We start from the raw sequence: 24,233 nt of genomic DNA on the forward strand, positions 1-24,233 counted from the left end.
TCCAGACCACCTGGACTCTTCGAAGGGAGCACACAAAGTTGCTATGACTCAAAGAATATCTCAAAATGAAATTGCTTGGTGAAGTCTTTGAATTCGGTCCACATTTAGGGATGGGCAATATTGGATTTTTGCTTAAATTTGATATGCCGATCATTTCAAACTAATTTTGGCCGATTACTGATGCCGATACCGATATGTACACTTTTTTATTTTTATTATTTCATTGAAGAGAACACCAAGGCTCTCCTGTAGCAGAATTAACCTATTGCTCTTATTGTGATGGCCTACTTGTTGTAGATGCAGACCGTAAAACATTTCCTTTGATTCTACCCCAAAATGAATCCTTCTACAAGTGTAAACATTCACTCATGAAAAATAAGGAAATCATTTCCACTAGGACGAAATATTAAATATGCCACATTTATTTTAAAGTAACATTTTCAAATAAAAATGTAAATCTCATCCCACTTGAACAGGTTCGTATGATACTTCCATGAGACAATCCTGACAAAGTAGTTGAAATAGTACAGAAAAACACATTGTTCGCAAGTGCACAAAATAAAAGCAGCTGTAGTCCTGTAGACCTAAATCTTCAGTCTTTAGGACCCACTTTAGAGTATAAGGAATGAGACTGGGAAAAAAAAAACAACTTCAGCTGACTGACTAGTTGGCCTTTTGGTTCTACTTAAAATTGTAAAAACCTAAAACTAAGCTCCATATGCCCTTTTTCTGTGAGTCAAAAACAGCAATGTAACAACCCGGTGACAAACAGTGAGCTCTCTAGTGCACAAAATAAAAGATTTAATCCCTAACTTGAACTTTAGTCCTTGCCATCCTTTTGAGTCCAATTAACGAGGCTGACAAAAACTTTAGTTGACCTACAGATTGTTCTCAGAAGAGAATTCCGAGACTTGGTTAAAGACTGTGCACTCAAGTATTTTTGAAAGAAAGGGTAGGCATTAGACTGGTCTGTAGGTACTGGTCTGTAGTGATCATCAACTCCTGCACTGACTTGATCGCATTGAAGCCTCCGATTCTGTATCACCGAGGCTATAACCTGTGGTTAAGCTAATCAAACAATTATGCCAACTTTGCCCTATGAGGACTGTGTGCTACTAAAGAAAGCAAAGATAGCTGACCTTGAAGAGGATGTTCGATGGCTTTCTGGTTAACTCCATAAGAAAGACTCCCTCTTGACCAGCTTCCTGGATGTAACTTCTGGGCAGTCCATACAGATTGCCGCTCTCAGTGCAACCATCCAGGACACAGTTCTGTGAGACCCTTCCGCTTGTCCACTGCTTTCCTCCTGCTCAACACCCAACCACCAGTCGTCCTGGGCTGAAATTGTGGTCTGCGGTTGCAAGAGGCTTGAACGGGGTTGCCCCCCCCTCGCCTAGGCCTCTCCAACTGCTACGCGACCCTGTCTGACGACAATCCGGTCCACCCAGCTTATATTCCTATGGCTCTGATACATCTTGATCAGGGCCCTTCCGTGAAAATGGTGCCTGTCAACACTGCAACTACCCTGCTGGTGGCTAGCAGTGTTCAGGTGGCTAGCCATCCCACTGTGAAGCCAAAACAGCAGCCCTCATCCCTAGTAATGACCTCCTCTTCCTGTCATAAGATCCTGAAAGAGGCCATGATTAGACGCTCTCAAAGTCTTCCGTGCCCCGACCTAGTAAGAGAAATCCATTCCCAGTGCTGATGTTGATGCCTCACCACAGCACTTGTTTGCTCAGACACCAGATCCCTGGTTAGCGATTTCAACACACAGTGTGGATCGTGTACACCCACAGCCAACATCTCCTCATCCCCTCCCCACCCCCAGCCATATTAATAGTAGGGGATTCCATAATCAGGAACATTCGTTTTCTCAACGCAGCCACTCACTGTTTCCCTGGAGCCACTGTCCCTGATATCCTGAATAAACTCCGGGGGTTGAGCCACTCAGTCCCGTCCTCCACCAATCAAGTGATCGTTCACGTGGGGACAAACGCTGCAGCTGGTCAGCAGTCTGAATAAACTAAAAAGGATTTTATTGACCTTTTCAGCTTTTTAAGTACTTACAGAAAATCCGTTTTTATTTCAGGTCCTATTCCAACACTGGCCCATGGAGTGGGGCATTTCAGCAGAGTTCTCAGCCTGCACACACAGCTAGCCTCTGCCTGCACACCTCACAATATTGGTTTTATTGATAATTTTAATCTGCTTTGGGATCATCTCTCCTTCTTCAGATCTGACAGAGTCCACCCAAACAGGTTGGGTAGCCAGATGCTAGTGGCCAACCTGCATGCAGCAAGCTGTACAGTCCTCTCCATGTGACTGACTGTTTACACCCCACACTTCCCTCCCTGAGCCTCCGCTTCTGCATGTGGTGGCACTTGACGGTACTGTTTCGCCCACTGGCTCCCTCCGCTGGCCTCATCTGTCACTGACCCTCTCACTGGGCGTTTTCCCCATAAAGACCATTATTAGGCACCATGCCTCTCATCCACACTACGTATCTAATAATAGAAACAACAAATGAATATCTGGAGAAAATATCTGTAATTTGCGTCCTATTTGCTGTACCCCCGTTGGTTTGAACTCTGCTTTGACACCAAACAATTTTGGCCACTTGAATGTGAGATCTCTTGGTAAGAAGTCCTTTATCATTAATGATTTTATTTTTCTAATAATTTGGACATTTTTATGATTACTGAGAGATGGCTGTCCCCAGGGGCCACTGTTCCCCTGATTGAGGCTAGCCCCTTGATTTTGCACATTTTCATATTCCCAGGTCCTCTAGAAAGAGGGGCTAGACTAGCTGTTTTTTATAAGTTGGGTCTTAAGTGCCATCCTGTTACTTCTGGTCATTTTATCTCCTTTGAGTTTTTATATTTGTTAATCACTGGCCCTCCCCCTTTATTCTGCAACTTAATTTATAGGTCCCTCAATTCAGTTAGTTTTATCTCTTGAGTTTTCTGACCTTCTATCTGTTGTCATGCCAAAATATGACAGGGTGCTTATTCTTGGTGATTTTAATATCCATGTGTGTTGTCCTTCCCCTTCCTTGACTTCATTTTTTGGATCTTATATAGCCCCTTTAACCTCATTCAATCTGTTAAGGGGCCACACATTCCAAAGGTCATGTCTTAGACCTTGTACTCTCATCTGGTTTCTCTCTCGAATGTCTTAATCTGTTGGATATGCCTTTATCTGACTATAAAGCTGTCATTTTCAAAGTTCCACTACAGCTCACTATTCCTAGTCACTATCCTAAAACAAGCTCTTGCATTCTCAACGCTGGCTCTGCAGTTAAATTCTGTGATGCTTTTAATTCATCCTTTAAGCCCTCTTTATCCCCGCTCAATCCAGATGCACTGTTAATTTCATTCAATGATCAGTGCCTAGCCATCCTCAACCAAATTGCACCGTTTAAAACTAGGGGGGGAAAAAAAATCAAATAACCTCCCCTGGCTGAACGATCACATTCATGCCCTTCGCGGACTCCTGAAAATCAGAACAACAATGGAAGGTCAACAAGTCCGAATTAGCACATAACACCCTTAAAAAAATGTTAATTTACCAGAAGGCAGTTAAGGATGTGAGATCAGTGCACTTCTCTGAACTGATAAAGAATTAACCACAATCCTGAAGTTCTCATTAGGGTACTTGATTCTGTTATTAATGGTCCCTTCACTTCTGTTTTTGAACCTGATGTTGAGTTGTTCAAAAAATGTCTCTCATTTTGTAAATATGCTGGAGAATACCATGTCCCATATCCAGCCTGGCTCTTGCATTCGTTTCATTCCCTATGTTAATTCTGCCTCTTTCACCCAGTTTCAACCATTTACAATTTCAGTGTTAGAGAGTACAGTCTCCAATATGAACGCCTCCTCCTGCATCTTAAGAAATCGTTCCCACTAAGCTGCTCGAGGAGGTATTTTCAACTATTAGCCCCGTTATTCTGCAAATTCTTAATAATTCTCTGGCCTCTGGTTCTTTTCCAGACAGTTTGAAGCATGCCATTGTTCGCCCATTGCTGAAGAAACCTAATTTAGAGCCCCTGTCCTTAAGTAACTACAGACCAATCTCCAAATTGTCCTTTTTTTCTTTCTAAGGTTCTGGAGAGAGTAATTTCCTCTCAATTGATTTCTTTTATGAACACTAATAGTGTTTTTAGCAGTTTCCAGTCTGGTTTTAGAGCTCTTTGTGGTACTGAGACAGTTCTAGTTAAGGTCACTAATGACCTACTGCTGACTGCAGACAGAGGTGACTCTTCGATTTGAGTCTTTTTAGATCAAGTGCGGCCTTTGACACAGTTGATCATAACACAACTCTTGCTTAGAGACTTGGGTTGGCATCAAGGGCTCGGCTTAGTTTATTAAGCTCTTACCTCACCAACAGAACTTTTTCTGTTGTTCTGGATAACTTTACTTCCTCGATGGCTCAGTTGAGTTATGCTGTCCCTCAAGGCTCAGTTCTTAGCCCCCTTCGCCAGGTCATTCAAAATCATGACGTTTTTACCATTTTTATGCTAACCACACTCAACATGCCACTAAAACCCACAGATCTTAGCGCTCTAGCAAATTCACAACTCGCCTCTAACATTAAATCTCGGATGTCCGAAAATGTTCGTAAATTTAATGACGATAAGTCCGAGGTCATTCTGTTCCCCAAATTCCATCAGCCCTTTTGTTACTAATCTTGTCTCTCAGATAGTCTTAAGCAGGCTGGGAAACTGTGGGAAATAAGGCTGCGTCCCATCCTTTGACAAGAGCCTCATCGATCAAATCCTGGTACTTAGCTTTCTTCTGCTGAGGAGAAATAGCTAGCATGTCCTCCCAGGGCACTATGAGTTTGGCTACAAAGATGTTTTTTGTACTCCTGGATAGAAGACCACGTCAGGTCAGAATGAGGTTACTACCACCTCTTCTGGAAAGACAAGTCTCTTCTTCAGGTCTACTTGCATCTCCTAGTCGGAAGCTCCATGCAAAATGGAGCGCGGGTTCTTGACAGTTGTTCTTGCTCAATGATCCTTATCTCCTTCCCTTTGGAAATTGACAACTTCGAGCGGTAACACCTGGTGTTTGTTGGCTTTGACCCTCTGCAGGTCTGGCCATTTGGCAATTTCTGTAAGGACCTCGTCGTGTCTCCACCTGTATTGGCCTTCTCCCAGTGCTTTGGGACATCCAGTCAAGATGTGATTCAGGGTACAAAGGGTTGCTCCCTACTGCTTGTAGGATGAGCCTTCTACTTTGCCCCAGATCTTTAGATTGTTTGGAGTTGGCAAGAGGTCAGCGACAGCACGCAGGAGGAAGGTCAACTTGCCCTGGTCAGTGCCCAAGAGTTCCTTCCAGGACAATGATCAATCAAGTGCCTGGTCCCCCTGCATCCACTGTCCCTGGCAGGTGAGCCCTACCACTTTTATGCGCAGTCTTCTTTCACTACCTCTTGGACCCTATGCACCACGAGTCCTCGCTTGCCTTTGGCACTGGCCTTGCTCCATCTCTTGGCATTGTAGTTTCCAAGTCCTAGACATCCTTGACAGAACATCCCAATGATCTCCTGATGTTTCTAGCACGCTTCTGTTTCCCTCGCTGCTTCCATTTCCTGCCACACTTGATGGTCTTATTAGCATGTCTGACATTCTCATCTTCAGACCATATCAATGTACTGACTGCTCTTGCCTTGGTGGCTTTGAATTCTTCCACCACCGATGAGACTGGTAAGCAGTGCTTGGAGGTCTTACTGTACAGGTTGACCGAGCTGAAAGTTGGGGGAACACCAAGCCACCGTCACAAGAATTTGCTGCACAGTCTCTCCATTACTTCCAATTGACTAATGGGGAAGTCATAGAGCAGGAATGGCCATTGCATTCTCGGTATGATGCCATACTAGAAGCAACACACCTTAAACCTTCCAAGCAACTGGTTGTTGTCAATTACCTTGATTCAGACGTTTAGTTGAGCCATGGTGTCTTTGACGTTGCTGCTGTCCTTCAGGGTGCTATCATAATCCTTTGGAAGTTATCGGATTCCTTGTTCTTAAATTGTTGGAATCTTGGCCCCTTAAATATTGAAGATGTTTTTGTCGGATTTCCTTTCAGGATACTTAAGCTCCTAGATTTTCTTGGGTTGAATTGCATACGTGATCATGTAGCCATCTTCTCCAGCGAGCTTAGGCTCCACTGTGTTCCTTGGATCGATGGAGTCATCACAGTTTTATCATCCATGAATGCTCTGCATGCTGAATGTCTTATTCCGTCATCCACTTTTGGCCCTCTACATTGCATTCCTCCTGCCTTTAGTAGTAGGTTCATGGCAGCCACAAACAGAACCATGGATATTGTGCATCCTGCCATGATTCTCTTGTCAAGCCTCTGCCATTTGGTGGCGAAATTTCCCACTGTGAACCTCACCTTCAGCAAATCCGTGTGTGCCATCATGAGCTTGACTACTTCTGATGGTACTTGGCAGTGCTCCAATGCATTTTGGATGAACTGGTGATTTACGCTTGGGTAGGCTTGGGTGACCAGTGGCGGCTGGTGCTAAAACTTTTTGGGGGGCGCAATTTACCTTGAAGCAGCACACCTGACAGCTGCTTTGATGCCCACAGTCAGAGAGTTATTAAGGACAATGTAGCCTATAGATTTTATCAGGGTTCGTAAACGGTGGATGATTGACAGTTGAGACGAGGCGTCGTCGTGGGTGTGAACATGATTGACAGCCACGAGAATTGCCCAATCAAATTAGATCAAAAAACATTAAAACAATATCAATTCACTGCCAATAAAAGTGGGAGTGTCTGGGGATCGCTGGTTCGAATCCCGGTGTTCCCTCCGGCTTGGTCGGGCATCCTTACAGACACAATTTGCCGTGTCTGCAGGTGGGAAGCTGGATGTGGTATGTGTCCTGGTCACTGCACTAGCGCCTCTTCTGGTCGGTCGGGCGCCTGTCGGGGGGGAGGGGAACTGGGGGGAATAACGTGATCCTACCACGCACTACGTCCCCTTGCCGAAACTCCTCACTGTCAGGTGAAAAGAAGCAGCTGGTGACTCAACATGTACCGGAGGAGGCATGTGGTAGTCTGCAGCCCTCCCCGGATCAGCAAAGGGGATGGAGCAGAGATCAGGACGGCTCAGGAGAGTGGGGTTATTGGCCAAGTACAATTGGAAGAAGAAAAAAAAGAGCGGGGGGATGATTAATTAAACTGGTAGTATTAAATGAGTGCAATTTTATCTTTCTTTACATCACTGGTGCTTTATAAGCACTGCAAATAGCAATTTTGTTATCTGTTTCAGATACTTCGAAATACTTCCATACAGCTGACATGTTGAAGCTTGTTGCTGGTGCTCATAATAAACATTTAGCGCTGTCATGTGCACATAGTTAATGGCGACACCTTATCGACCAGGCACAGACATGTTCATATCTGCCGATAATTAACTTCTTAAGTTTTTATTAAGTGATACTGATATCATGCTGATATTATCATGCATCCCTAACATCAGTCAGCATCATTCTCTATCGCTGCCCTCAGCAGAAGTAACAGCCATCCTCCCAGGATGTGGAATGTGTCAGGAATTCACTGTTGTGGATTGCAGCAAACAAACATGAACGATCCTTGTCTGAACGGCGGCTGATTATCTCAACATGCAGCTCAGGAGTGCCATGCACTATGCCAGTGGAGCGCTTCCAGATCCCCAAAAGCTTTACAGGAAAACTGGGAGATGTCAGCATGCTACTATCACAACCTCTGTGACCTTTAATTAAAGGTATCTCTCTCCGTCTGTCTCTCTCTCTCTGTCCCCCCCCCCCCCTTTTGTCTCTCTGTCTCTCTACCTCTCACTACACGGCTCTATGCCTTGATTCATGTGGATTTCTTACAACAAGCAGACGACTTTGTTTTTTGCTGATAACAGCACCGGGCCTCTCATGAGAGCAAAGAAATAATTCCAATGCCCCAACTGATGGACACCAAAGAGTCTTCACCCCCCACTCTCTGTAGATGTGTAACCCGCTATGTGGCTCTGGGCATCCTGTCAGAGGGGTGGGGAAGAGGGGGAAGGTGTCGCGTGGGGGAGGGGGATACTAATGCACAGCAGTCAGCGGTGATGACAGCCCATCTTTAGGCTGTAATGAAGCGAGGAAGAGCGTAATGAACTCTGCACACAGGCCAAACGCATAGCGGAGACAGAACACAATGCACAGACGGAGAGGCAAGAAAACGGAGACCCGGACTGAGGGGGGAGGGGGGTAAGAAAGGCTGAGATGTGAGAGGAAGAGTGTTTTAACCGGGAGACTGGTATTACAGATGAGCAGAGACCATATACAAGGAGTGACAAAGGAAAAAAAACCAACCCTCTTTTACTAATGTTCTCCCAACAATTCTCTTCTATCTCCTCTGAGGCTTTTTTGCTCAGTCTCCCCTGAGACGGATTCACATCATCTGACTGCCGACCCAAGCCAGGCTGACTAAAGCAAACTCTAACAGCAAAGTTTTCGAAGATGGACAGCTTCTCCCCAGCCATCTCATTTTGAATAACAATTGCAGACAGATGCACAAGTGTCTAATGGTAGTCCTTTTTTGCTGCCCCTCCCCTCCCCCCCCCGCCATCCTTGGGCACACAGGGCTGGAGGGGAATGAGGGTGTTCAGCTAGAGCGAAGCCATTTTAATGTTCTTGGTGTACGCAGGCAGGCGTAGCGGTGTGGCATGAGAGAAATTACTCTATCACGAGACTTTTTCTCCCTCCGGCGGATTTTCATTCTTAATCAAAAAGCTCATTACGGCACATGCAGGTTGACTTTTCCTTTATATCCTGTAGAAATGGGCTACAGCCAGGTCCAGACGACGATGCCGTTATCAATGGAGGCTGTTGTTATTGTTGTTGGTGGTGGTTGTGGTGATTTTGGGTTGGGGTGGTGGCTGGGGGGGGGGGGGGGGTCGGTGGGTGGAGGGACTCCAACCTCATTTTCGACAGTTGGGCAACCTTAAATATTTACTTCTGCTTTTTGTTGAGTTCTGGGCAATTCCATGTGGTTTCTCATTACTCGCGGGGTAACGGCATGAAAGATACAAATGATAATGAAGCCTTTTTGTTCTGGCCCGTGGCTCTGATGGCCGCCTTCCGCGGTTCGTAGGGAAAGTTAATTCCAAAAAGGGCTTCATTTGGCAAAACAGCACATCACAGCAATCCAATATATAACCCTTGCCCTGAATTTCTCTCTTTCTCTGTCCTCCACAAATCCGGATGGTTTTCTGGGATCAAACAGCCACCGCAAGGAGAAATGTAATGTGCAGAAGGGTGGCGGCGCAACCTCCACGGAAAGCAAGAAAACCAGAAGCCAGAGAGCTGAACAAAGATGTTTTTCAGAAAATTACTTTCTAATTGAGGCATATGCTGTCAACATGACAGATAAATTAGCCATTGTCAAGGCATTCAGCTGAGGAGCGTCACTTCTGGCTTGAGGGGTTTTTTTGTGTTTGAGTTTGCCAGCTGAATGTGCCGTTTTTGGTGGCATCTGTCTTCTCGGCGACGTTTATTCTGCGTTCACTCTGAAAACCCATACAACACAGGTCCATGTATTTTCGATGTCTATAGTATCCGAACCCAGAAGTGATTCAATCCAGAAACAACTGGAGACGCCTCAAGAAAAGGAGACGCAGCTTTGAATCAGTCAGCAGCATATCTTTCCACGGTGCTGCCGTGATGGAGAGGTTTTGGGGAAAGCGAGGAAGTGTAACACTCATTAAGGCTGTAGAGAGAGAGAGAGAGAGAAAAAAAACCCTTGAATGGATGCGTTTCATGTTGCTTTTCCTTAAACAGATGGTCATGCAGCTCATTGTACCATGAATCCACCCTGCTAACATCTAAAATACGGAGCTGGGTTCACACCGGGACTACACACAGCTCTGGAGGAAGCCAAAGAACAAACAAAATTTGGCACAACAATAAACCATGTGTGAAACTGAGCCAAACTTGTGAATAGATGCAGCTGTTGGGGTGTACCCGCTCTGGGCTTTCGAGGTCCTGTTGGAAGAGGAGGAACTTGATTACACATGCTAGGACTGCTCCATTGTTACTGTTCTCATTTTGACTCGCCGACTGCTGTTGCTTAAAGGTGCAATCTGTAAAATGTTTCTCTATAGCGACCACCATCAACGACCACATTTCAACCACACACCGGCAAGTGTTCCCATGAGCAAAAGTGGCCTGCAAATAATACAAATAATGCCAACGAAATCTCACAATTTCACAAACCGCCTAACACAGATTCATTCGTTCATTATCTAAGCCGGTTATCCTGCTCTCAGGGTCACGGGGATGTTGGAACCTATCCCAGCAGTCACTGGGCGGCAGGCGGGGAGACACCCTGGACAGGTCGCCAGACCATCACAGGGCCGACGTCAACACACACACACACACACCTAGGGACAATTTAGTATGGCCGATTCACCTGACCTACATGTCTTTGGACTGTGGGAGGAAACCGGAGCCCCCGCAGGAAACCCACGCAGACACGGGGAGAACATGCAAACTCCACACATAGGACGACCCTCAAGGTTGGACTACCCCGAAGCACGAACCCAGGACCTTCTTGCTGTGAGGCGACCACACTAACCACTGCGCCACCGTGCCGCCTAACACAGATATCCTTTAGAAATGTTAAATGACTGAAACGATATCGTTTACTTACCGGATATGAATTACGACGCCGCTTACCTGTACTGCAGTATTATTTATGGTCGGTTCGGCACTGGTTTTTGTCTCCAAGTTTTCACCCCTCTCAAATGCAATAATTACATTTATTCTCATTTTGGGGTGGAATTTATCATGGAATTTTTTTGCTGGATTAAAATTGTTTCTATACTTGGCACAAAAGTAAGGAAATTTCTGTTTGGTAGATTATTTCTTTGTTGTAACAATGCTTCTTGGCAATAAATCTTATACCGTTGGAAAGCCTGTTTATTTCCCTTTTAAATGGTGCCACATTTGTAAGGAACATGCATTTGTGGGATGAGCAGCAGAGCTGAGTATGTGAGTTGTACCCATGAAAAATTTGCCAAATCTTCTCTGCCAATGCCAAACAGCTTATTTTGCTGTTGCTATTGACTCTTGTTTTGAACTTCTGGTACCCCAGGTGCTGACAATCAGGTGCGTGATATAAGATTTATTGCCAAGACGCATTGTTATAACAAAGAAATAATCTACCAAACACAAATTTCCTTACTTTTTGTGCTAAGTTTAGATTCTTTCAAGTTGTGTCAAAAAGCTGGCTCCTCCATATTGGAATAATGAAATGCACAGTGAGAGGACTTCGTGGGGACGTAGTTTTGTGCAAGGACCTCTAAAAGGTGATGAGCGTTCAAGTGGTCCGTTTACCAAAATAAAGACTCCTGGCTTGTATATAGGTTTGGAAAGACAAAAATCTCAGCACCTGCCAAAGCTCTCGTTTTGCCATTGTTGTAGATGGACAACTCTTTCCTCGATCCTGGATTGTCTTTTTTATGCTACGATTAAGTCAACATTTTACTGAGAGCACTTTCAACACCCAACATTTTTCATTCCTTATATGAATATGGCCTTAGGCGGCTCGGTGGCGCAGTGGTTAGCGCGGTCGCCTAACAGCAAGGAGGTCCTGGATTCGAGCCCCAGGGTAGTCCAACCTTGGTGGGTCGTCCTCCCCGTGTCTGCGTGGGTTTCCTCCGGGGGCTCCGGTTTCCTCCCACAGTCCAAAGACATGTAGGTCAGGTGAATCGGCCGTACTAAATTGTCCCCAAGTATGAATGTGTGTGTATATATCGGCCCTGTGTGATGGCCTGGCGGCCTGTCCAGGGTGTCTCCCCCCTGCTGCCCAATGACTGCTGGGATAGGCTCCAGCATCCCTGTGACCCTGAGAGCAGGATAAGCAGTTCAGACAATGGATGGATAATGAATGGATATGGCGTTGGATTTCAGAAAAAAAAAAAATCACAATCTTTTTTTACCCATCGGGACACTAATCTGTCCTCTCTGTATTAAAAAAAAGCATCAGAAATACATTTTTATAATAACTGAGAGGGTAATTTTTCATCATAAAAAGTAGTGACACAAAACTTCTAGAAAGAGTGGATGACTTAATGGAGATTTTGTCAAGACAGCTGTTCAGAAGAAGTGGGGAGGGGGTTAATCAAATGGGATGTAAGATCAGCTCGAAGCCACAGTTTGAGGAAAAATTCAGTGAAGTGCATCATCTCTCAACAACCACCACCAGCATCCACCACCTGAGCCTTGCCCCCCCCCCTTCCTCCAGTGGCGCGGTGGGAGCAGTCTCGGCCCAGCTACTATGCATGTGTCATTAAATGGCGGTAAGTGTAATTACAGGCTGACGGTGGCAGGTAGGAGCCAGCCAGGCAATCACTCTCCCCTTGATTGAGACAGAACGCTAAGGTCTGAAAGGCCATCGGAGTGTGAGCCCACGGCAGGTGCAATCCGACGCCTGAATAATCCCGGCCGAAATTAAAACCTTCCTGTCCTGTTCAACATGGCTCCCACACGCAGGGAGCGATGTTTTGCTGTGAATTCGCAGGCGGAGACGAGCCGGCTGCACCGGTGTATTGATGCCGCCTGCACCGGTGTATTGATGCCGCCTGCACCGGTGTATTGATGCCGCCTGCACCGGTGTATTGATGCTCCCCCCCCCCCTTAATGTCAATAAGGAGCTCTCGTGTCCCGGTTAGCGCCGCCTTCCTCAGACTTAATCACTTTGAAAGAGGCATATCCGGAACGCACGAGTGCCAAGTGATTCGACGCACAGAACCTACGGAAATTGAATTTATTTATTTATCCAAAGCAGGACCGCAATGCATTTCCCGGGCGATACGCGACTGATGCATTTCACAGAGCGTATCTGGGTTCAGCCTGTGTGAGCACATTTCAGAGAAAAGGCGCAGGATGCTGTGCGTGGCTCCGTGCCCCCGGTGTGAAAAGACTTTCTCAGTCTTCTGTATTTTCTTCGTCAGGTTTTCAACGCGACGTCTTGTAATTAATTTGCCAATCAATTCTCGTCTCTTTCCACAGAGGAATAAGCACACCTTGGGCATTATTGGAAACCATATCTGCTGACGATCGACACAGTTCGCGCTAATCCCTTTATTAATATTCATTAATCTGATCTGAGCGCAGGTAACGACACACGCCACTGGCACAGTGCGGCGCATTACACCGCAGGTTTGAAAAACATGACAAAACACCGAGCGGCGCAGATTACAAAGATGGACTTTCACGTGTCTCCGACGGTGTCACAGCTGTGCCGACGCACCCGGGGTACCACTGTGACACGAAAACAGCAACGTCGACAGATCCTGCCAGAAGTAGCTGACGGGGAGAGCTGTTTCAATACCAAGGACCCCCCACCCCCCCCCCCCAACTACCAGGAGAGCTTGGCTAGGTAACTTCGGCAAAACAGAACTCATAAAAAGAGCTCGTTTCTCTCTCCAGATGGGCATAAATCCCACCACGTTGGATTACGACGTCACAACACCTGTGCACTTGGCCACCCGTTCATCTTAAAGCCGAGAAGGATAATCCAGTTTTGTTTTGTTTTTTTGCACAGTACTCAACTTTTTCCTCAGCAGCTCAGGTCCAAAAAAACAAAAACAAAACAAAAACAAAAAACAAAAACATGCTACTCTTTTTGGGAGAGGGGGGGAGGGATTTTCCTCCCTTTTCTCCCCAGTCGTACTTGGCCAATTTTACCCCACTCTTCCGAGCCGTCCCGGTCGCCGCTCCACCCCCTCTGCCGAGCCGGGGAGGGCTGCAGACTACCACATGCCTCCTCCTACACATGTGGAGCCGCTTCTTTTCACCTGACAGTGAAGAGTTTCACCAGGGGGACGTAGCGCGTGGGAGGATCACGCTATTCCCCCCAGTTCCCCCTCCCCCCCAGATAGGTGCCCCGGCCGACCAGAGGCGTCGCTAGTGCAGCGACCAGACTATATACCCACATCCAGCTTCCCGCCCGCAGACACAGCTAATTGTGTCTGTAGGGATGCCCGACCAAGCCGGAGGTAACACGGGGATTCGAACCGGCGATCCCCGCGCTGGTAGGCAATGGAATAGACCGCTACACTACCCGGGTGCCCCGAAAACATGCTATTCTTTGATCACTAAAAACTATTCATTTAAAGTTGGGCAAGAAATGTAGGCCAACTAATGCTTTCTGCAGGTCAGCGGGGGTCCAGCACAACTGTGATTCAATCGCTTCCCCGTTCAACCGCGTGTGCAGATTTCTTACGAAAATGTGTTGGCTGCTCCGCCAAGTTTTGTAAGAAGATTAAAAGGTGCACTCAGTAGCACGCTGGTAACATGAATGTGGGTGTGGGTGGCAAAGTGTTACGAGGAGGTGGGCGTGAGGAACACACTGCTATCAGGGATCAGCTTCCCCGGGCGTCAAATCCAATACTGCATTAGCCCCATGCTGCGAGACGCACTGGTGACACTGAGCTCGCAATTAATAAAGAATGAGTGATAAAGAGAGGAAGGAGAGAGCAAGATGGAGAGACACAGAGGGATCGGGTTCTGCGGGCAAGAGACCAGAATAGTGTCAGTGTTCCTCTTGTGCTGAAAACTAGAAATAAAAAAGTGGTGCCAAAAGCTCGCTCGCCTTTAATCTTCAAATCGCTACTCATCCCTTTACATGTTATCCAGCCGAGTCATATTTCATCCGTCGCTTTTTTTGTCGTTGAAAGAATGGATTTCAGAAGACTTACCTAAAAACTCGATTTGAATTTTCAAATGGAAAACTCAAACGTTTTTCATCAAAAAACTGATACGAGGGATCGCTGGTTCGAATCCCTGTGTTACCTCCGGCTTGGTCGGGCGTCCCTACGGACACAATTGGCCGCGTCTGCAGGGTGGGGAGCGGGATGTGGGTATGTGTCCTGGTCACTGCACTAGCGCCTCCTCTAGTCGGTCAGGGTGCCTATTTGGGGGGGGAGGGGGAACTGGGGGGAATAGTGTGATCCTCCCACATGCTACACCCCCAGGCATGAAAACGGGTCAGGGGTGAAAAAGGTGAGAAGGATACGACCCTCTAGGGGAACATTTTGAACATTTCATATTTAAATGCATCAATCTGGTGCACTTTGAGAGAAAAATCAAGCATAATTACAAGACAGTATGTATATGTTCACATTATGCTATATAAGAAACGAGACTGACAACTTCTCTCATGATATGCGCAAGAGCGCAGCTTTAATATAGAGTATTAGATAGGAATACTAACAACATGAGTATGGGTGTAGTTTATATCTTTTTGGCAGAGAAAGCACCGTGCGAATCCTTGTTTATTGTTCTTCCGGAAGACATCTGACAGATGGAATGAGAGCTCTTGTTCTTTCACTTATTTTCCCTTCTAGTTTAAGCCACGACCAATTCCAGCTGCATTTGATGCCTGCATCCACTTATTTTACAAGAGGAGCATCTTTCTCTCCTAACACACTCATTCTGGAAAAACAATGTTAACGTTAGTAGGGTTAACTTCTAGCTTAATTGATAAGTGGTGGTTGTTCACACTTCGATCTGATGTTACATGTTATACAGATATCTGTCCACTTGAAATCAGATGTGTAAACGAGTGTTTCACAAGTTCAGATAAGTAACTTAGACTATAGGCCTAACGTTACCCTAACCCACAGAGTAAAATTGAAAATTGTTTTACACACAACGTTAGGCCTACATACATAGTTGGATTTCAGATTAAAAGGTATCCGGTAATTACAGTTACAATATAGTAGGTTAATAAGTAACATTACGTCCCTTCCACTGACTAACATTACTCAAAATAATTCTGTCAATGTAAACTTACACGATGTATTTCGCTACGCTCGCCTGCGCTTTAGCGTGATCCTGGAACAGCCAGGCACTAGAGAGCCCCCAGGCTTGCACCACTCATAAATTGACGGTTACAGTCCAGTTCTTTGATATAAGCCTGTCCTGTGACACATACACATAGCTAACTTAGAACACAAAAAGCTAGCTAACATTAGCTAGCTAGCGTTAACGTTACCTCAGCCTCCCACCGCACAGGTTCCTCAGTCCACACGTCCTGAAATGGGTTTTAGAGATTTTGAGAATTAGCCAACAGTTAACATTCATCATGTTTCTTTTTGTGGGATAACGTTAGCTATACAACCTAGTCTGCCGCATATAGGTGTAAGCTAACGTTAGCTAACGTTACCCTACTAACTAGCTAGCTAGCTAGGTAACAATTTTCCACAAGACGCAAATCTCTCCACCTGTCTGTGTGGAATATAGCTAACGTATGCGTCGATGACACGTGGATTCTTTATTAAATCTCTAGCTAGTGATAGATTAGCTACCTGAAATCATGTAGGACTAGGCTATGTCAACAGAGCTCCTGAATAACGTTACACATCAGGAAATACTGAAATGATTGAAACGCTCACCAAATTCAGTCAGGCAGGCATCAGTCAGCTAATGTTAGTGCAAAGAGTCGTCTTCCCTCAGCCCCATGGAATGCTCAGCCCTGCGCGCTCCTCCATCAATCGCTTTGGTCAGCACAAGCACTCGCTGCATGAGCACTTCACGAACCAATCGGGTAGCGGTACCTTCCCAGAGAAGACTGGTGACGCGAGGCCCCTCGCGCTCGTAGGGGGAATATTTTTGTCAATGAAAAAGACGAATTCGAATTCGATAGGCCAGCTCACCATGGCTCCGCGCTCTCGTGTATAACTCCATCTTCATGTCCGGTCCATACACCCCCCCCCCCCCAAAAAATATTTTTTTCATCGGATCTACACGATTCACGTAGGTCACCTATTTTGGATTCAAAACGGCGAATTTCACCGAAAGGTGAGTGATTTTCATGCCTGACCCCCCCCCCCCCGGTGAAACTCCACTGTCAGGTGAAAAGAAGCGGCTGGCGACTCCACATGTATCGGGGAAGGCATGTGGTAGTCTGCAGCCATCGTCGGATCAGCAGAAGGGGTGGAGCAGCGACCAGGACGGCCCGAAAGAGTGGGGTAATTGGCCAAATGCAATTCAGAAAAAAAGGGGGAAACCCCCCCCCCCAAAAAAAACCTGATACGATACTGTCAGTCTTTACTTCGAGTTTGGAGCGGTATGATGTCAATGGGGACCATGAAAGAAGCAAAAAACATCAAAATGAAAACTTGTAAACAGACTGAAACAACTGATGAATAGTTAGGAATGAAGAAGAATAAGATCATCACATTCTTTTAATATTACAAGCGAGGTGACAAAACGTGTGCCTTAAATCCATGGAAAAATATAAGAGCTGAATCAGTCAGTCTCTCCTTGTTCATATGGAATTACTATATAATAAGAGTTGCATAGACTCTTATTATACTTTACATTTATGTGTCAATTTTTTTAATTTAATTTTTTGGTAACTGGTGGAAGCAAGGTTTCAAATGTCAAAACCTGTACCCTAAAATTACTCGTGATGGGTAAAACGCCTGCAATGGAAAAAAGTTAATCTCCCGCCTAGTCTGTATCTGCCTGTCAGCAGAAAGCGGCAAGTTCCTCCATTATAAAAAAGCCCCCTGGTGCATAGCGGTGAAAAGAATGGCATGTGTGGCTGCCCTAGAACAATTGGACCTGTCCAGGTAGAATACAGAACCGTCTGATTAACTTTTATTCAATATGAAAACTGCAGAGTCGTTAACCCTGTAAGTAGTATGGATGTGGAAATAGCAGGGGCACTGCTATTGCTGATTTACAAATGAAAAAAAATATATATATATATAAAAAATAAAACCTTGGGTTTTTAGGAAAGCATAGATTTGCTGCAAAAAAGGATGAATAAAGGGTGTTTTAAATATAGACAAAAATGTCAATGAGGCAAGTGTTCTGGCAATAATTTTCTCAGTAAGCTGTCATCCCCAGGGGGAGGAAGGCCAAGGGAGCCATGTTAATTACAGGCTAGAGGACGATAAAGTTTTAAAGCACCAACTGGGTATGTACAGCAGAAGCCCACCGAATCTCATAAAAATCAATGTAGCCTGAAGATGTGAGAGGAAATGGGTGCCAAGCCTTGAAACATCTTGAATGCCGTCAAGAGAGGAGCAGGCCCATCTCTGCTAATCAATATCGGCATAATTTTTTTTTTTTAATCAAATGCACCTACGTGCTCTGCAGAAAGTAGTGGCCTCTTCTCAGATAGATTTTCAAACTCTGATTATACAACAATTTGTTTGCGCCCCTGTCCAAAGCTGACACTAATCTCACTTTGAGCCTAACCGATGTGCCTCATTTCCAGAATCTACACGAATCCTCTGACCTGAGCGCCGTATTGAACTCTCCTGACTGATGGCTCCAATTTTCAGATGATCGCCTGTCGTGAAATAGCTCGGTGTGGTGCCGAGACACTCTTCCCACCCTTCTCACCTCTTAGTCCCCAGAAGTAATGGCATTGATGGGTCCCTAGAGCGAGAGAGAGAGAGAGAGAGAGAGAGAGAGAGCAAGCAGCAAGTGGGGGGGGAATAGAAATGCAATATGTTAAACATTTGCCATGTTGTTTATATGGTAGGGCAAGGTCAAAAGTGCTAAAAAACTTCATTATTCACATCTTAAATCGCAGGGACATGCTATCAAAGAGCAATAACATGGGTGCAGCCAAGTGAAAAGGAAGGGCATGATGGTTATTCATCTTTACCTCGCCATTTTCTAGCTCTGATGAGGAATTCATGCCCTCTGAGCAATTGAACATATCTATACAAATGTGAGGAGACAGATTCGCAATGCACTACCAGCAAGGTTATGCAAAAAAACAGAAGGTGGGCAATGCAGATATAATTTGTCACTGACGTGCCACATTTCCCAGCAAACCACTTTTCAAGTCAGGATAATGAAGCGCCCCCCCCCCCTCCTTCCTCCTGCTAATACGGTGCATCTCGTCTCCTCAAGCTGTCACAAATTTCGACAGGGAGGCAGCGGCGTCTATTCACAAACATTCAAAATGGTCTTTGCCACTTTCATCGAATTTCACATCAACAAGGAGAGACAATTAAGATGATGGGTTTTCGGTGGGCGGACAGTTAAAGAAAGCCAACCCTTCCCTCGATAGCCTGGACTGCCTGAGCGGGACTGGGTAGGGATGTACGTGTAGCTGGTGATGGGTGAAGGTAGCTGAATCACATGACGAGTCCGTCTGTTAATGTTAAGCGATCACGTTTAGGGAGACCAGCCTAACAAGAAATAAAACAATCCCCGTTTATTTATTTTCCCCTTAAGACGCTGTGAGTTTGGCACACGCCTCTATTTTGAATACAGACGGTCTAAATCAGCACCAGTTGCTGGTTCGTAATGAAGTGTCTTGGAAGGCAGTTGTGAAAAATCTTCTCTCAGACTAGAGCGGGTTTTAGGCAAACAAACAGCGGCCAATATTCAACATTTAATCCTTCCAAATCTCCGTCTCTCCATTTCGTGCTCATTGTGGACAGAAATCTATCAGCGGGCAAAAAAAGTGGAGCAAACATTTGCATGATAGAGTATGCTGTGGAGTAACTCAAAAGAATACGCAGCCACATAGAGTCAACAAGAGAGGGAATAAATGCATAACAGATGAGTGTATGAGAGAACTCTGTCGACATCAAAAGACAAAGTTGTCAATACGCACAAAAATGAAAACATGAGAGTCGATGTTCATTATGAGGGTACGTAGACCACACACACCATGCACTTTACTTTGCATTACTTACAAAAGCTGTGGCCCGTAAGGTACTGCGCTGACCTCTTAAGTGAAACTAAAGAATTATTGGGCCATGGCTGAATATCTTATTCTGGCTACTCCAAAACCTATATATCAAAGCTCATGGCTGATTATGGCACAACGTACAGGACGCTCCAATAGCAGCATTGATACTACAGTTCCAGCTACTTATTGTGTCAGCTGTAAGAGCAGAGAAGAGAGAGGAGGAGGAGGAGAACCGCAGAGGGACGAGCACAAAGAGCTGGCCTTGGTCTGACGTTATGCCTCTGAATAGCCAGAGAAAATGGCCCCGGTAAGAGGCGGTTAAGTGACTGCCATCTCGCCGAGCCTCAGGGAGAGACGCACGAAAAGAACAGTAGCAAACAAAGACCGTCCTGGAACATGGATGCTCGTGTCCAGAGGATAACTCCTTGCCTGAGGGCCTAACTGTTATTCTATTAGGTGTGGTGACCTGGAGAAAATCAGGGCAAACATGCTGAAAGGACACAGTAAGAAAGGAAGAGTTCAGAAAAGAACATCTTTTCACTTTGTACAAGAGCGACGGCCTTTCCTGCGATGGCGACTATCTGATGGAGCGGCCATGAGGGGAAAGGTGTGTGTTTGTTAGGTGGCATATCAGTCTCCAGTCAGCCGCCATCAAAAGATGCGAACTTCAGAACTTGAATTGGCTTAAAAAAAAAAGCAATGGTCGTGTTCAACATGACAGAGACAGAACTTGCAGAGGAACATTTAGCAAAGTACCTTCTACAACAAGAATCATGTCTGTGCCGTACACTGAAGTCATGGCACCCAAGTGTTTTCAGAACATGTAACATTGCTGTGTTTGCCTGGCATTTACATGTGTGTATGAGTGTGTATATGTGTGTGTAGGTGTGTGTGCATGTGTGTATGAATTCTAATTAGTGCTGCACCCTCTTTATGCAAGATATGGTTGAGTGGCCGACTGTGACAGACACAGCTGTGAGTGTGTCATTTGGTGTCTCGGTGCAAGGCAAGGGAGGAAGACAACAGGACTAAGGGATCCTGTTGGACACACTCTGCTAGCTGATATATCTCTCTCTCCCTCGGTTTTTTTCGCCCCTCTCACCACTCTGATTAATGAATTTTGTCAGGTAGGCTAACATTTGCTGCCACAAACACCAATTAAGACATTACGCTTTTCCGCATGGCTTCCTTCTCTTAAACAAACAGCAGGACAGCTGGGTCCATCCTCTCTCACACTCTCCGCAGGCACCACAGTCCCTCCCACACCAATCAGCACCCTGCTGCCCCAGCATGAGCTGTGGGGGTCCACAGTGTGGAAGACAGACAGAGACAGTCTAGAGCTGGGCCTGTTAGCCCCCTACAGTGGAACCCAGCACCGAAAAATGGAGCAATCAAAGCAAAGTGTCAAGCAATGCTTACATGTGAGAGACAACCCAGCAGAGATCCCTTCCTCTTAACTCTGTGTGTCCATCTGTAGGGAGCCACAAGAATCACTCGGGGTCTGAACACAAGTCTTAATTGGATCTACCACAAACTGGCTCTCGCGGTGCAACAAAGGGGATGAGTTAATGGCTGGCTCAACTTGATTGGATGTTCTCAACCCTTATCCTCATCAGACACTGTAAAGTTAATTGTCTCTGACCCCTTTGTAACCCTTGTCAAGGAATTTGCCAAACCAAAATTGAATGCCTCATTATTCCATTGAAGAGGCCGATCAGATGTCGTCCTCTCTGACAGTGAGCACTGTCTTTGTGTAATCAAAGATAATACCTAGTCTGTGCAGTTTCAATGGCGGCCCGTCCCCTGCTCTGTGACATACCCTAATGAGATTAGCTATGGATATCAGTAAGTCACATCATTTTATACCAGCGAAGAGACAGAGGATGCGAGAGAAACCTGAACTTAATGTGCAGTGACTCATTCTATGTGTCTGAGCGTGTTCCTGTGTGTCGGGGAAGGGGCCACGTGCTTGTGGTCTTTGTGCTGCCGAGCCTGTGGTGTACGAAGCCGTCGCATTATGTTAGTGTGCCAGTCAATCAAGTGGCAGGGGCCTGTCTCTCATCAAGGAGCTACGCATGATTGCCGAAGCTAAGATGCACAGAAATTTGCTCCTCCCCAGAGAGGGCCTCCGCTTAGAGGGGAGGACTCATCTGTCACACAGACCACTGTTTTGATCCACAATGACAGATGTGCAGCCTGACGCATGTGGACAGCAGCATAGTACACTGGACCTAGACAGAAAATACATGTCTGATATGGGAACAAAAGCTTATGAGAAGTGCTGAGGAGTGAACAGAGAAGCGCTGTTGCGATGTGCTGACATGTACCAAGTTACCCATAGGACGGGGGGTCGGCAACCTTTTGGATGTCCCGTGCCACTTTACCAAGTTTAGAAAAAAAAAAAATCACAGACCCGAGTGCCAGTTCATTTTCATACTGAGCATTTACCAATGTATTTACTGCTCCTGCTTGTCTCCCCGTCTAGATTCTGCATGCTAAAAGATCTGCGCTCTACACACACTTGATTTGTACAAATGTATGGCACAAAAGAAAATTAATTCAATCTTACTGATTCAGCGCGACCCTTGTTTGTCCCAATATCTGGTAACCACTGCTAGATGCAGACTGTCGTTTACAGCCACACTCTCATCAAGAGGAACACTGCATACTGGCGCATCTTTCAGTACAAGAGTCTGCTGGGGCCTTGCATTCTCATCCATGCCTGTAATGCGCATCTACAGGTCTCACAGGAACAGGCATTTCTTTGATCCTGTTGATGATCAATCAATCAATCAATCAAGTTGCATTTTTTATAGCGCTTTTCTAGCTGCAACAGCCACTCATATCGCTCTCTCCCAAGACAGACAATGTGATGTTGTGGTTACAGAATACAACACTGATCCGTGTCTTTGTTAGGTAACCCATCAAAATATGACCAGAGAACTGCTGAGAGAAGCCTCCTTTATACAGGGGTGTAGCACACAATTCTGGGCCCTATACATAAGCAGTCTCTGTGGGCCCCTTTCCTCTTTTGTCTCTCACGCATCACTTTTTTGAGTTCTAGCATACTGAATATTACTTACAATCACAGTACATTTAACCTAACCTTAACCTAACCTTAGCCTAACCTTAACCTTAGCTTAACCTTAACCGAACCTTAACCGAACTTAACCATCTTGCAGTCTACTACTACTACTACTACTTCCGGCTGCCCCCGTTAGGGGTCGCCACAGCGGATCATCCGTTTCCTTAACTACTTAACTCTCTTGCAGCGATTGAAAACATGTAGCTGTGGTAGTCGGGGTTAGCTAACCACCTTTCTTTTAAGAGCTCCTACCTCACCTTTCTTTTGGGAGAAATTAATCAGCAGTTGTTTTCCCTCATTTTGCCTTCTCTTCCTTTCCTTTTTTTCTTTTCTGGACCCTGGATTTTACTTTCTTGGGGAAAGACATGACTCTACTCGCGCTTGTATCAGCAGTCTTCGTCGTCGTCTTCTTCTCCGTGTTTATTGGCGGTTGGCAAACAACAAAGTGGTGCATTACCGCCACCGGCTGGTATGGAGTGTGGATCAGACTGTCTATTTACGCTATTCCCCATCCACCCCCCCCCGCAAAAAAAACCCTCAAATCTTAATTAAATTGGTTACTCTAAGAAACGGAAACAAGATTTTATAACACTCAGTTGAATTCTTCTGTAAAAGATCTACTAAATCAAATTGCATTTTTATTTTTCTGAGATTTTGAGTCAGATGCCTTCTTTCTGCCTCATATTTGTGACAATATATCATTTCATTCTCTATTGTTTCTTCTTGCCCACAGTAGTCACATCTGCCTGTATTGTGTTTGCCTATTTTGAAAAGTGTCCTGTTTAGTCCAGTGTGTCCAAATCTGAGTCTTGAAATGAATCTCATCTCTCCTGCTCCTTCCTGCACACCTCTTTTCTCCCACTTTCCTTTGAACTCTGTAAAACCATCGTCATTTCCTCTCTTCCCCCATTGCTTTTACCACCTTTCCTTCAATCTGTGCTTAATAATACTCTTTATTTCTGTCTTGCTTAAAGTAACTGTCAAATCAATGTGATTATGTTTTGTAGCCTTCTTTGCAACCTTATCTGCTATGTCATTTTCCTCAATGCCAACGTGTGCCGGTACCCATAAAAAAGATACTGTAAGACCCATCATCTGAGTTCTATATAATGTTTGTTTTACCTCGTTTAAAATGGCTGGTCTGCTTTCTGAATGACTGTATTGTAAACTGGCTAGTGATGAACCGGAGTCTGAACAAATAAATAATTGCTCCTAGTGGTCTTGTTTCCTCTATCCACTGCACTGCTAACAATATTGCAAGCATTTCTGCTGTGTATACTGATATTCATCTCATTGACCCTTTTCCCTACTTTAATATGAAATTCTGGAACAATAAATGCTGCTCCTACTTTATTTACCGAATTCTTGTATCAGCAGCCACTCGCGACGGGACTAGATGAGCTGCATTGAGAGACGCTCGTGAGGGGCGGACTAAACCATT

The sequence above is a fragment of the Lampris incognitus genome, chromosome 2 (genome assembly GCF_029633865.1).
Source record: "Lampris incognitus isolate fLamInc1 chromosome 2, fLamInc1.hap2, whole genome shotgun sequence".
NCBI lineage: Eukaryota > Metazoa > Chordata > Actinopteri > Lampriformes > Lampridae > Lampris > Lampris incognitus.